The sequence below is a fragment of the Arachis hypogaea genome, chromosome 16 (genome assembly GCF_003086295.3).
Source record: "Arachis hypogaea cultivar Tifrunner chromosome 16, arahy.Tifrunner.gnm2.J5K5, whole genome shotgun sequence".
In the NCBI taxonomy this organism is placed as follows: domain Eukaryota; kingdom Viridiplantae; phylum Streptophyta; class Magnoliopsida; order Fabales; family Fabaceae; genus Arachis; species Arachis hypogaea.
Genome location: NC_092051.1, coordinates 65182274 through 65197138, shown reverse-complemented (window position 1 = coordinate 65197138; position 14865 = coordinate 65182274). Strand labels below are relative to the sequence as shown.

General features: G+C 39.5%; 1 non-coding gene across 1 annotated transcript; it reads left to right on the top strand.

The window, feature by feature from the left end:
- The first annotated feature begins 569 nt into the window (after nucleotides 1-569).
- LOC112761573 (small nucleolar RNA R71) lies at nucleotides 570-676 on the top strand. The gene has a single exon (XR_003181961.1). It is a non-coding gene; the product is annotated as a small nucleolar RNA R71 (small nucleolar RNA).
- The last annotated feature ends 14189 nt before the right edge of the window (nucleotides 677-14865 follow it).

Here is a 14865-nt window from a genome sequence, read left to right as displayed (position 1 = left end):
GGTATGGATGTGGAGAGGTGTTGTTAGGGTGGTGTTGATATGATCTCTGTGTGGAATATTGGTGAGCTACATGGTTGTTGGGGTTGTGACGTCTCTGATCTTGGCTTTGATCTTGTTGATTTCCCCACCCAATGTTTGGGTGATTCCTCCAACCAGGGTTGTACGTTTTGGAGTAAGGATCATGGGTCTGCCTGGGTGAGTTTCCAATGTAGTTGGCTTGTTCTTGCTCCTCTTCTACCTCAGCATTCACTCCCTCTTGGGTTGCTGAGGAGGTGGTGATTGCTGCCACTTGGTTCTTTTCCATCTTCTTGGTGAGGTCAGGCAGCTGCTTGGTAATAAGCTTGTTTTGGGCCAGCAGTGCATCGACATTGTTTAGCTCCATTACTCCTCTAGTGTTGCCTCTTTCAGAAGAATAGAAGTAGTCATTCTCCGCTACAGTCTCAATGACATCTATGGCTTCTTCAATGGTCTTTTTCTTGTTTAGAGATCCCCCGGATGAATGGTCTATTGCCTTCTTTGATTCATAAGAGAGGCCTTCATAGAAAATGTGTAGTTGCACCCATTCATTGAACATATCTGGTGGACACCTTCTTGTCAGGTCCTTAAACCTCTCCCATGCTTCATATAGAGTCTCACCATCCTGCTGCTTGAATGTTTGCACCTCAGCTCTCAGCCTGTTGATCCGTTGAGGAGGATAGAATCTTGCCAAGAATTTGTTCACCACATCTTCCCAGGTTGCTAAACTCTCCTTTGGGAAGGATTCCAGCCATTTAGATGCCTTGTCCTTAAGTGAGAAAGGGAACAGATGTAGTCCATAGGTGTTAGAATGAACACCATTAGACTTCATAGTATCACATATCCTCAGGAAGGTGGTTAGATGTTGATTGGGGTCTTCTTGGACACCTCCTCCGAATGAACAATTGTTCTGAACAAGGGTGATGAGTTGTGGTTTTAGTTCAAAGTTGTTGGCATGTATGGTCGGCCTTTGGATGCTGCTTCCACAGTTTCCTGGGTTTGGGTTGATGTAAGAACCCAGAACACTTCTCTCTTGTCCAGCCTGATGCGTTGGACCTTCTCTACCATGGTTGTGAGCCTCTTCTTCATGATGGTTCTCCATGTTTTCATCCATGTCCAATTCAAAGTACCCCTCTTCTCTCTCAGCACCAACTGCTCTCTTTCCTCTTGCTGCCCTCCTTAATCTAAGGAAGGTCCTCTCAGGTTCAGAATCAAAGGAAGTTGAAGCCCCGCTTCTTCTCCCTGTCATACAACCAACAAGGCACAAGCAAGGAAATAGATGCAGAAAGTACTCTTGTTAAAATTGCTGTTAGTGTGAGTGATGTAATATATCAAACAGTTAGTGGGTTAGTGAACTGAATGGTAAATAACTAAGAAAAAGGAGTAGGGGGAAGGGAGGAAAATAACCAAAACTGAAAGTAATTAACTCAAACAGAAATTTAAATCAAACAAAAGAAAAATGCTCAATCTAGTTATCCTCCAATTTAGTCATTGTTGATACAAAATCAATCCCCGGCAACGGCGCCGTAAACTTGATAGCACGGAAACTTGTCTCTCAACAATTTTCCTTCGGCAAGTATACCGAATTATCGTCAAGTAAAAACTCACAATAGAGTAAGGTCGAATCCCACAGGGATTGATTGTTCAAGCAACTTAAATTAGAGGAATGTTCTAGTTGAGCGAAGCAGAATTTGGTTTGAGGGTTGCAGGAAATTAAATGGCGGGAAAGTAAATAGCAGAAAATATAAATGCTGGAAGTAAAGAGCTGAAAGTAAATGAGGGAAAGTAAATTGCAGAATTGTAAATAGGAATGGGGAAGATGCTCATGAAAGTAAATTACAGAAATTAAAGAGAATGAGTAGATCAGAAATGGGGATTCATTGGGTTTAGGAGATGTTGCATTCTCTGAATCAATGCATTCATTGATCTCCTTGGCAATCTTAAGTGATGAAATTCCAATTTCTTGGTAATTCAATCTCTCAAATCTTGATCAATAGCCAATTCCTTGGTCAATTGCTCATGAGAAGAGATGAAGTATGGTCACTGATTATACCACATACATTCCCAAATCAAGTGTTGGTAGGATTACAGTCACCATACCCAACCAAACCCAATTTGGTCCAACATGAGAAAGCATTTCTAGCATGATCTCTTCATTCCTCTTCCAAGGTTCAGAAGAGATCCAAGTATGAATAGCTTCTTTTCCAAGATAACTACCCAATTGGACGAAGATTGAAAGCTTTCTAGTAAAATCAAGAGAAAAGATAGAAGAAGAGTAATGAAAATTAGTATTGATCCATCAAATTACAACAGAGCTCCCTAACCCAATGAAAGGGGTTTAGTTATTCATAGCTCTGAAAATGGAAAACAAAGATGGAGAATACATCATGAAAACTAGAACTAGAAGTGCAGAGAAAGTAAATTATATAGAGAGTAATTCTCAATTTTCCCTCACTCCCCCAAAAGTTGTTTCCTGATTCAAAACTACCCCTATATATACTACTCTTCTGATCTTCTAGTTGATTCTTCAAGTCTTAGATATGGGCCTTTGGAAGCAGTTATCTTCTGCAGTCGGCTTAGCTTTACTTGCAGAGAGAAAGTGTGAAGTAGGAAGGGTCTTTAGCTCAGGACGTTAGTGGCGTTAACGTTAAGTGAGAGCGTGGGTTCGAGAACGTTAGTGTCAATCACCTTTTTCACTAACGTTCTTCACCCAGGGATGATCCACGTTAACTTCAACGTTAGTGGCACCAACATGACCACTAACTTTGCCTCTTGGTCCTTCGAACACATTATTGGGACTCACCTTTTCCAATAATGTTGAGAGTCCTCCCTCCCTACGTTAGAGTTCATGTTAACTTAGTTAACGTGGCTCTTAACGTAGGGTTGCCAATTCTTCGAGAACGTTAGTGACACTTACCTTTGTCACTAACGTTCCAAGGTGCCCCTACTTCCCTCGTTAGAGTCCACGTTAACTAAGTTAACATGGCTTCTAACGTGGTAATGATAGCCATCTCCAACGTTAGTGACAAAGGTGAGTGTCACTAACGTTGGCTCATCATCCTATCCTCAACGTTAGCTTCCACGTTAACTAAGTTAACGTGGAAGTTAACGTGGCTCATAGTGGCTCATTGTGGCTCATTCCAACGTTAGTGACAAAGGTAAGTGTCACTAACGTTGGCGATTGTTTGCTTTCTCCACGTTAGCTTCCACGTTAACTAAGTTAACGTGGCAACTAACGTGGCTCATTGTAGCTTAGCCAACGTTAGTGACAAAGGTGAGTGTCACTAACGTTGGCTTCTCTTTTGCTTCCCAACGTTAGAGTCCATGTTAACTGAGTTAACGTGGCTCTTAATGTGGCCACTTATGAGCTTGGTCCAACATTGGTGACAAAGGTGAGTGTCACTAACGTTGGCCTTATTTCTTTCTTCCACGTTAGAGTTCACATTAACTTAGTTAACGTGACTCTTAACGTGGGCTATGATGGCTTTCGAGGACGTTTTTGGCGATTACTTTTCTCATTAACGTTGCAAGCTAGCTCCCATTCCACGTTGGTGGTCACGTTAGTTAGACTAACGTGGCTGCTAATCGTGGCTCTCTCTTGCTTCCTTTGTCCTGAAATCAAGTAATAAAGTGCATCAAAGTTCTAATCCACATCCTAAGACATGCATCATCCAATTTGTCATCTAATTCATGCAAAATTCTCATGAAATCATGTAAAGTGCACAATATATGCTTAAATCAAGATGTAAGTGAAATTCTACCCAAAACTTGCTTATTTCCTAAGAAAATGCATGAAACTATCCTAAAACGGTAAAGAAAAGGTCAGTGAAACTGGCCAAAATGTCCTGGCATCAACAACTAATCTTAGGAAACTCAAATCAAATAAACAATGCATCCAGGACACCAAACTTAAAAATTTTCCTATAAGAGACACTAACAAATTGAGAATGCATATGAGAAACAACAAAACACACAAAACAAGAGAATTTAAAGATCAGAGCAATGAAATCATCAAGAACAACTTGAAGATTAATGAAGAACACAATGCATGTAATTTTCGAAAATTAGAGGCATGCAATTGACGCCAAACTTAAAATTAGACACTAGACTCAAACAAGAAACATAAAATATTTTTGATTTTTATGATTTTATAAATTTTTTTGTGGTTTTTCAAAAATTGAGTGGAAAAGAAAATAAAGGGATTCAAAATTTTTAATAAGAATTCCAAGAATCATTGCAATGTTAGTCTAAGACTCCGGTCCAGGAATTAGACATGGCTTACTAGCCAGCCAAGCTTTCAATGAAAGCTCCGGTCCAAAACACTAGACATGGCCAATGGCCAGCCAAGCTTTAGCAGATTATTGCTAACAACAGCAAAATTGATAGAAATCAACAAGCTCTTGTGATGATAAGTTGAAACCTTGGTCCAATAAGATTAGACATGGCTTCACAGCCAACCAGACTTCAACAGATCATCATGAAACTCTAGAATTCATTCTTCAAAACTCTGAAGAACAAAATAGAAAAAAAAAATTTCCCTTTTTTTTATATAAAAAAAATTTCGAAAATAAAAAGTAAAATTACCTAATCTAAGCAACAAGATGAACCGTCAGTTGTCCAAACTCGAACAATCCCCGGCAACGGCGCCAAAAACTTGGTGCACGAAATTGTGATCATCAACAATGGCGCCAAAAACTTGGAGCTCTCAAACGTGAATCACACTTTGTCACAATTCCGCACAACTAACCAGCAAGTGCACTAGGTCGTCCAAGTAATAAACCTTACGTGAGTAAGGGTCGATCCCACAGAGACTGTCGGCTTGAAGCAAGCTATGGCATCTTGTAAATCTCAGTCAGGCGGATTCAAATGGTTATGGAGGAATGATAATTAAAAGATAAATAAAACATAAAATAAAGATAGAGATACTTATGTAATTCATTGGTAGGAATTTCAGATAAGCGTATGAAGATGCTTTGTTCCTCCTGAACCTCTGCTTTCCTATTGCCTTCTTCCAATCATTCATACTCCTTTCCATGGCAAGCTTTATGTTGGGCATCACCGTTGTCAATGGCTTACTTCCTTTCCTCTCAGTGACAATGTTCTACGCACGCTGTCACCGCACGGCTAATCATCTGTCGATTCTCGATCATGTTGGAATAGGATCCATTGATCCTTTTGCGTCTGTCACACGCCAAACAATCGCGAGTTTGAAGCTCGTCACAGTCATCCCTTCCAGATCCTACTTAGAATGCCACAGACAAGGTTTAGACGTTCCGAATCTCAGGAATGGCCGCCAATAGTTCTAGCCTATACCACGAAGGTTCCAATCTTAGATTAGAAACCTAAGAGATACACAATCAAGCTTGTTTACATGTAGAACAGAAGTGGTTGTCAGTGACTCATTCATAGGTGAGAATGGTGATGAGTGCACATAATCATCACATTCATCATGTTCTTGGGTGTGAATGAATATCTTGGAGAAGAAATAGACTTTAGTTGAATAGAAAAACAAGAGTACTTGTATTAATTCATGAAGAACAGCAGAGCTCCACACCTTAATCTATGGTGTGTAGAAACTCCACCGTTGAAAATATAAAAGTGATAATGGTGTAAGCATGGCCGAATGGCTAGCCTCTAAGGTCTAGGGACTAATGTCCAAAGATGAAAATACAATAGCGAAAGGTCTTATTTATAGAAAACTAGTAGCCTAGGGTTACAGAAATGAGTAATTAATGCATAAATCTTCTTCCAGGCCCACTTGGTGTGTGCTTGGGCTGAGCATTGAAACTTCTATGTGTAGAGACTTTTCTTGGAGTTAAACGCCAGCTTTTGTGCCAGTTTGGGCGTTTAACTCCAGCTTTTGTGCGAGTTCTGGCGTTATACGCCAGAATTCTTGAGCTGACTTGGAACGCCTGTTTGGGCCATCAAATCTCGGGCAAAGTATGAACTATTATATATTGCTGGAAAGCCCAGGATGTCTACTTTCCAACGCAATTGAGAGCGCGCCAATTGGGCTTCTATAGCTCCAGAAAACCCACTTCTAGTGTAGGGAGGTCAGAATCCAACAGCATCTGCAGTCCTTTTTCAGCCTCTGAATCAGATTTTTGCTCAGGTCCCTCAATTTCAGCCAGAAAATACCTGAAATCACAGAAAAAAGCACAAACTCATAGTAAAGTCCAGAAGAGTGATTTTTATTTAAAAACTAAAAAAAATAATAAAAACTAACTAAAATATACTAAAAACATACTAAAAACAATGCCAAAAAGGGTATAAATTATCCGCTCATCAGAAACCAAAACCATAGCTTGGCTGATTCTCTTTTATGCACCAAGACTCAAATTGATCACCAAATAGCTTTCAACCAAAATTCCAAGCTTTCACTTCCACTCCACTAAGCACAATTAAGTTCCAAGAGCTCCCAAAGCCACAATAATCAAACTATATACATATAAATCACCTCAAATCAAACTAGGGTTCCAATTAAACATAATTTTACAAGGGTTTAGTATCTCTTACCTTCTCCAATAGATTTACTAGCAAGAATCTAAGGCTAAGCAAGGATTAGAGCAAACCTAAATACCAAGAATCACAAAAACTCATTTAATCCAAAACCCTATATACCCAAAATTTTGACGAGAGAAACTGAGAAGGATTCGAGATTTTCTTACCAGTTTCTTATATGGGTTTTGTAGAGCTCTCCACGAGGAACGCGTAGCCACAAACGGTGCGGCGATCGGAGCTCTCTAGCTCAAGATATGAGCTTTAGAAGAAGATGATGATTAGTAACCAAAAGGGTTTCTCTCTTCTTCTCTTTTCAGCATGTATGAGTGTGTTTGTTTAGTGTTGTGGCTGGTTTGGTTCATTTAATGAGCCTTTTATGTGTTGGGCTTGGGCCCAACTTGGGCCCGGTCCAACTTGTTAGCATTTTTAGCCCGTTTGGCCTAACTTCGGGTCAAACCTTTTAAAATTAACGCCCGGTTTTCCATTTCTAATATTTTTCTAAGGTTTTCGCCGGTTTTCACTTTTTCTCATGCGGTACCAGGCAGACTTGAACCGGTTCAACCGGTTTAACTACCGGTTCATGGTTTTTCACGGTTTTTCGCAGAAAGCACATTTTCTGACTCATAAAGACCTACTGAGTCCAAAAATCACCTTTAAATCCTCAAATTCTCACTCTAACTTTTTGGAATCTAATTTGGGCAACATTAATTACTTAATTAACCGGTTGATTAATTGCGGTTCTTACACAATTCATGTACACCTCTGAGAGGAATCTTGTAAACCATGGAATCTCTTATAAGAAAGGAGTTCATGAAGTTGAGACTCTAAATGCCATCTTGGCTCAGAATAAGATCTTGACCCAACAGGTCAACATGATCTCTCAACATCTCACTTGGATGTAAATTGCAGCTGGCAGTGCTCAGGAGGCTTCTCTTGAGAAGAAGCCTATGATCCTGATCAACCTACCATGGAGGAGGTGAATTACATGGGAGAACCCTATGGAAACACTTACAACCCTTCATGGGGGAGCCAACCTAACCTTTCATGGAAGGATCTTCAGAAACCTCAGTAAGGTTTCAACAACCAAGGTGGTAGGAACCAGAATAGGTTCAATAATAGACCACCATTCCCATCTTCTCAAGGGAATATGGAGACCTCTAAGCAGAGCCTCTCTGAATTAGCCACTCTAGTCTCCAATCCCAGTAAAACCACCCATAGTTTATTTAATGAAACAAGGTCTTCCATTAGAAACTTGGAGGTGCAAGTTGGTTAACTGAGCAAGAGGATCCCTGAGATCCCTTCAGACACTCTTTCTAGTAATACTGAGGTTAATCCTAGAGAAGAGTGCAAGGCCATAACCATGGAGGTTGAGGCTGAATTAGAGGAGAATGGGAAGGCATTGAATGCCAGTGGAGAAGCCTTCACTGGGTGTTCAACACCCACCATCCCAGGGAAGCTGGCGTTTAACGCCAGCAAGGATAGAGGAACTGGCATTTAATGCCAGTTAGGGTGGACAGCAAGGGCATTCAACACCCAATAAGCTGACAGAGCTAGCATTGAATGCCAACCCAAGCAGACCCTTTAAGTGCCTGAATCCCACTCAAGAACCCTCTAGCCCAGAACTAAAGGAAACCATAAAGACTATAGAGGTTCCTTTGAATGCACTTCTGAGTGCAAAAGTTCTGATGACTACTCATCCTCATGTGAGGATGAAGACACTAGGGAAGAGCAAGTTGCTCGTTTCCTAGGAGCTCTAATGAAGCTGAATGCCAAGCTACAAAGCCTTGGAGGAAGAACCTCCACTGCTTACAAAGAACTCCATGCTTTGGTTCAGCAAGAGCTACCTCAGAAGCTTCCAGACCCTGGACGATTTCTGATTCCTTGCACCATAGGAACTATGACCTTTGAAAAGGCTCTGTGTGACCTATGGTCAAGTATTAACCTCATGCCACTCTCTGTAATGGAGAAGCTGGGAACCCTTGAGGTACAAGCTGCACATGCCTCTTTAGAGATGGCAGACAAGACCATGAAGAAGCCATATGGCTTAGTAGAGGATGTGTTGGTTAAAGTTGAAAACCACTACATCCCTACAAACTTCATTGTCTTGGACATAGGAGAGGATGAGGATGACTGTGTCATCCTTGGAAGACCTTTCCTAGCCACAGCCAATGCTATCATTGATGTGGCTAAGGGAGAACTAACCTTAAAGATAGGGGAGGACCACATCTTATTCAAGATGCCTCATCCCAATTCTCCCTCTAAAAGAGAGATAACAATGCAACACCTAGTGTGCCAACCCTCTCTTTCTGTGCAGAGTTCTACAGAGCCCCTAGACATCAATTCTAAGTTTGGTGTTGGGCAGCCCTCAATAAGCTCTAAGCACAGAGGTACTAAAAAGAAAGTACCTAAAGGTTGGAGGGACAAGAAAGTTCCAACTGAAGGCCTCTCACCTGGCATGAGAGTTGTCTTCACTAAGAATCTAGTCCTACCACATACAGTGAGTTGTGTCCTATCTCTAGAGCATGTAGAGCTCATTCATGAGAGGACAGGAAGAAAATTCATTGTCAGGGGCGAAAATCTGAGCCCATACTCACTTTCGTAAGGAGCTAAAGGTCAAGCTAGTGACTTTAAAAGAGCGCTTGTTGGGAGGCAACCCAACTTTACTCAACCATTTATTTTCATTTTGTTTTTCCTTTCAGTTGTCATAGTCATGATCATATGCATCAGTCAAGAGACAGATTTCACAGCAGTGAAAACAGAACACTCCAAGTGGAGTGTTAAAGTTGAACGCCAGTGAGGAAGCCCTCCTGGGCTTTCAACACCCCAAAAGGGGAGCATTGCTAGCATTGAACGCTAGCAGAGAGCAGCCCCTGGGCGTTCAAACGCCAGTGCAAAGAAACAAGGAATCTGTGATTCCCTAGCCTCTCAAGACCAAGAGGTCCCACAGAAGCTCCTCCTACCCCACCTTCTTCCTTATTGATAATATTTGCTCGAGGACAAGAAAAACTCTTAAGTATGGGTTGCAAAAGCTTTGCTTTATGACTTCTACCACTCTTAAGTATAGAAGAAGAGGATGGAGCAAACTAGAGAGCATGCACATAAAATTGTGCAGCCACCTCAACAGAGACAAAGGAGTAACATAGAAGAGATAAAGCATGACATTGGATCCTTAAGGAGGAGTAGTAGCCATCATCATCTAGGTGGATTTGTTCTCTTTATCTCCTTGTCAGTTATTTTTCTGATTTCTATCTATTTTATTTTCTATTTTCTTGCTCTAGTTACATGATAATTTGCATTGATGTCTTTAAGTTGTAAAATGTACCATATATCTCTCACCTTGCTTAATAAAAATTTTTATTGAAAATAATTGAGAGATGCATGAATTTCAAGTTTAAAATAAGATTAGTTTAATTAGTTTGATGTGGTGTCATTTGCTTTTGTTTTCTAGATGTATGAATTAAACAGTGCATATTTGAAGTTGAAATTTAGGAATGTTGGCTCCAAATAAGATATTTTATATGCTTTTTGACATCGTTTTCGTATAGTTTTTGTAGTTTTTATTTAGTTTTTATTGAGTTTTTATAGGTTTTAGTGTTAAATTCACATTTTTGGATTCCACTATGAGTTTTTGTGTTTTTGGACAATTTCAGGTATTTTTTGGCTAAAATTGAGGAGTTGGCGTAGAAGTATGATTTAGAGACAGAGAAAGCACTGCAGATGCTATCAAGATCTGACCTGCCTGAATTCGAAAGAGATTTTCTAGAGCTACAGAAGTCCAAATGGAGCGCTCTTAATGGCTATGGAAAGCTGACTTCTAGAGCTTTCCAGAATTATATAATAGTTCATACTTTGCTTCGAATTAGAAGGCCCAAAACTGGCGTCCATCGCTAGCTTCCTGCCCCCTTCCAGGCGTCCAGCACCCAAAGAGCAGAGCCCAGTGTCCAAAGTCCCAGAGAGGACCCCCAGCTGGCATTCCACGCCCAAGGAGCCTCATAGCACATGGATCTCATCAAAGCTCAGCCCAAACACTCACCAAGTGGGCCCCAAAAGTGGATTTTAGCACTAAATAGACTATTTTACACTTACTAGTCATCTGTTTAGTATTTAAAGTGTATTTTACATAATCATTCGAATAAGTCATACACCATACACGTTTTTACCATTGTTTTCACATAAGTATGAGTTTCTAAACCTCCTAGGTTGAGGGGAGGAGCCCTGTTGAGTAATATTAATTAATAAAAGTATTACGGTTTCTCTTCGATCTGTGTTTGATTAATTCTAAGATGTGTTTTCGTTCTTCAACACTATGAATGCATTGAACCGGCATAAGGTTATCACATTCTACATGGGTTCAAAGTGCATCTTTCATCGGACAATGATGAACCACCAGCTTGAATACACCTCTCTTAGACGGTTAATCCATGACTTCGTTAGGAACTTCTCGAGACATCAGTTCAGCCGATTTACGGGGAGATTAGGGTCTCTATGGTAGAGGCTAGAACCAAAGGTGCATCATTCCTCCGATCCGGAAGATTCAACCTTGTCTGTGGCATTTTGAGTAGGATCATCAAGGAGAATGAACTGTATGAGCTTCACCCTCAAGTAGAGATGGATGTGCACTAAACCTGGGGTTTAGATCCGGAGGAGTATTGGCAGCTGCTCAAACCAGTGTCAATCACATACAGCCTGCCATTGAAGAAATCACTCACAAGTAAGAGAGCAGTAGTACCAGAGTTAATCCAGAAAGACAAAGCAACTCCAACTCTTAACTCTATTCCCAGCATATTATTCTTAATAGCTAATCGAATTGTTTTACCCTTTTCAACATTTATGACATATAATCATTCAAGGTTTACATAATACAAGTCCTTCTGATTCTACCTGACTAAGACCTGCAAGACAACCATAGCTTGCTTCAAGCCACAATCCTCATGGGATCGACCCTGACTCGTTCAGGTATTACTTGGGTGACCTAGTATACTTGCTGGTTCAGTACAAAGCATGGGGATTCGTGCTACCAAGTTTTTGGCGCCCTTTCCGGGGATTGTTGAGTTTGGACAAACTGCCGGATTGTTTTGCTCCTTAAATCAGGTAAGTTTATTTTACATTATTTTAATTGAGTCCTTAATTTTTGTGTTTTTTCTTCTTCAATTTTCAAAAATTCTTAAAACTTTTTCAAAAATATTTTTCTTTACTTTGTTCAATTCATGTTATTAGTTAAAGTCTTTGTTATGTTCTTGTTGAGTGGTGCACGAAATTACAATCACACTTTTGCAATACCGCACAACTAACCAGCAAGTGCACTGGGTCGTCCAAGTAATACCTTACGTGAGTAAGGGTCGATCCCACGGAGATTGTCGGCTTGAAGCAAGCTATGGTTATCTTGTAATTCTTAGTCAGGATATCAGTGATGATTCTTAGTTTTAATTGTAAAAAGTAAAAGAACATGAAATAAATACTTGTTATGCAGTAATGGAGAACATGTTGAGGTTTTGGAGATGCTCTGTCTTCTGAATCTCTGCTTTCCTACTGTCTTCTTCTTCACATACGCAAGGCTCCTTCCATGGCAAGTTGTATGTTGGTGGATTACCGTTGTCAATGGCTACCATCCGTCCTCTCAGTGAAAATGGTCCAAATGCGCTGTCACCGTACGGCTAATCATCTGTCGGTTCTCACTCATGTTGGAATAGGATCCATTGATCCTTTTGCGTCTGTCACTACGCCCAGCACTCGTGAGTTTGAAGCTCGTCACAGTCATCCCTTCCCAGATCCTACTCGAAATACCACAGACAAGGTTTAAACTTTCCGGATCTCAGGAATAGCCACCAATAATTCTAGCCTATACCACGAAGGATCTAATCTTAGATTAGAAACCCAAGAGATATGCACTCAAGCTATTGTAGATAGAACGGAGGTGGTTGTCAGGCATGCGTTCATTGGGGAGAATAATGATGAGTGTCACGGATCATCACATTCATCAGGTTGAAGTGCGAGTGAATATCTTAGAATAGAAACAAGCGTGATAGAATAGAAAACAGTAGTAATTGTATTAATTCATCGAGACACAGCAGAGCTCCTCACCCCCAACCATGGAGTTTAGAGACTCATGCCGTAGAGAATACAATATGAAACGTGTAAAGTGTTATGAGGTGTGTAAATACAATAGCAAAAGGTCCTATTTATAGAAAACTAGTAGCCTAGGGTTTACAGAAATGAGTAAATGATGCAGAATCCACTTCCGGGCCCACTTGGTGTGTGCTTGGGCTGAGCATTGAAGATTTCACATGTAGAGACTTTTCTTGGAGTTAAACGCCAGCTTTTGTGCAGTTTGGGCGTTTAACTACAGCTTTTATGCCATTTTGGCGTTTTGACGCCAAAATTTTTATGCTGACTTTGAACGCCGCTTTGGGCCATCAAATCTGAGGCAAAGTATAGACTATTATATATTTCTGGAAAGCCCAGGATGTCTACTTTCTAAAGCGATTGAGAGCGCGACAATTGGATTTCTGTAGCTCCAGAAAATCCACTTCGAGTGCAGGGAGGTCAGAATCCAATAGCATCTGCAGTTCTTTTTCAGCCTCTGAATCAATTTTTGCTCAGGTCCCTCAATTTCAGCCAGAAAATACCTGAAATCACAGAAAAGTACACAAATTCATAGTAAAGTCCAGAAATGTGATTTTTGAATAAAAACTAATAAAACATAATAAAAACTAACTAAAATATACTAAAAACATACTAAAAACAATGCCAAAAAGCGTATAAATTATCCGCTCATCATTGAGTTTCTGATTTTTGCAAGAGAATAATTTTGATTTGAGTCTTTTATTTTTATTTCTTCTTCTTCAAAATTTTCAAAAATCACAAAAAGTTTTTCAAAAATATTTTTATTTTCTTTGTTTAATCTTTGTTCTTTGAATGTGTCTATGTTCTTGGTAATTTCGTGGTCTTGAGTCCTATTTCCTAAAAATTTTCAAAAATAATTGTTCTTGGTTTAATCTTGTGTTAAGTTTTTAATTTTAGTGTTTTCTTGTGTCTTTCTTTGTGTTTCTCGAAAATTGTATTTTGGGCTTTCTAAAAATTTTAAGTTTAGTGTTCTTGTTTTGTTCTTGTGTTCTTTGAGTCTTTAAATTTTTTTCTTTGTGTTCTTGTGAGTCTTAAAGGTGTTCTTGAGTCTTGCATGTGTTTTGATCTTAAAATTTTTAAGTTTGGTGTCCCTTGGTGTTTCCCTCCAAATTTTCGAAAATAAAGGGGTTCTACATCTAAAAATTTTAAATTTTGAGTCTTTTTTGTGTTTTTCTCTTTCATCATAAAATTCCTAATAGCTAATCCAATTAGTTTTACCCTTTTCAACATTTATGACACATAATCATTCAAGGTTTACATAATACAACTCTTCTGATTCCACCTGACTAAGACCTGCAAGACAACCATAGCTTGTTCAAGCCACAATCCTCGTGGATCGACCCTGACTCGCTCAGGTATTACTTAGATGACCCAGTGCACTTGATGGTTCAGTTGTACGAAGCGTGGGGATTTGTGCTACCAATTCTCAACTCCAAAATCAAACATGCACAGTTAATTCATATATTTAGAAATTGAGATAGTGCTACCACATCAAAGTAACTAGAAAACTCAACATATATAACTCAAAATCTCATGCGTTTTATTATTTCTTTTCTTTAGAATTTTATTTAAGCTTATTGAGCAATTGATACGCGGAAACTTACCTCTCAACAAATTTCCTTCCGATAAGTGCACCGGATTGTCGTCAAGTAAAAACTCACAAAAGATTGAGGTCAAATTCCACAGGGATTGGTTGGTTGATCAATGTTAATTGGAGAATTATACTAGTTGAGCGGAATCAGAAGCGAAATTGGGATTGCAGAGAATAAAATTGGCGAAAACTTAAATTGCAAGAAATTAAAGAAAAAGAAAATTAAATTGCAGGGAATTAAAGTACAGAAGCTTAAATTGCAAGAAATTAAATTGGAATGGGGAATTAGCATGAAGTTAAAGAATAAGAAGTAAATAGAATGGGTAAGATCAGAGAAGGGGATTCATTGGATTTTGGGAGATATTGAACTCTCCGGATCAAATCATTTTCATCTCTTCCTCAATCAATGCATTCATTGACATTGCTTGGCAATCTTAGATGATCGGATCCCAATGTCTTGGCTCACCGATCTCTCTAAGCATGAACAATTGCCCAATGTCCTAATTTAATTACTCATGGAAGAGTTAAAGTTTAGTCACTGACTATACACACAAATTCATAGATCAACTATTGGTAGGATTACATGTCACTATATCATCCAAACCCCAATCTAATCCATATGAGAATAGCAGATC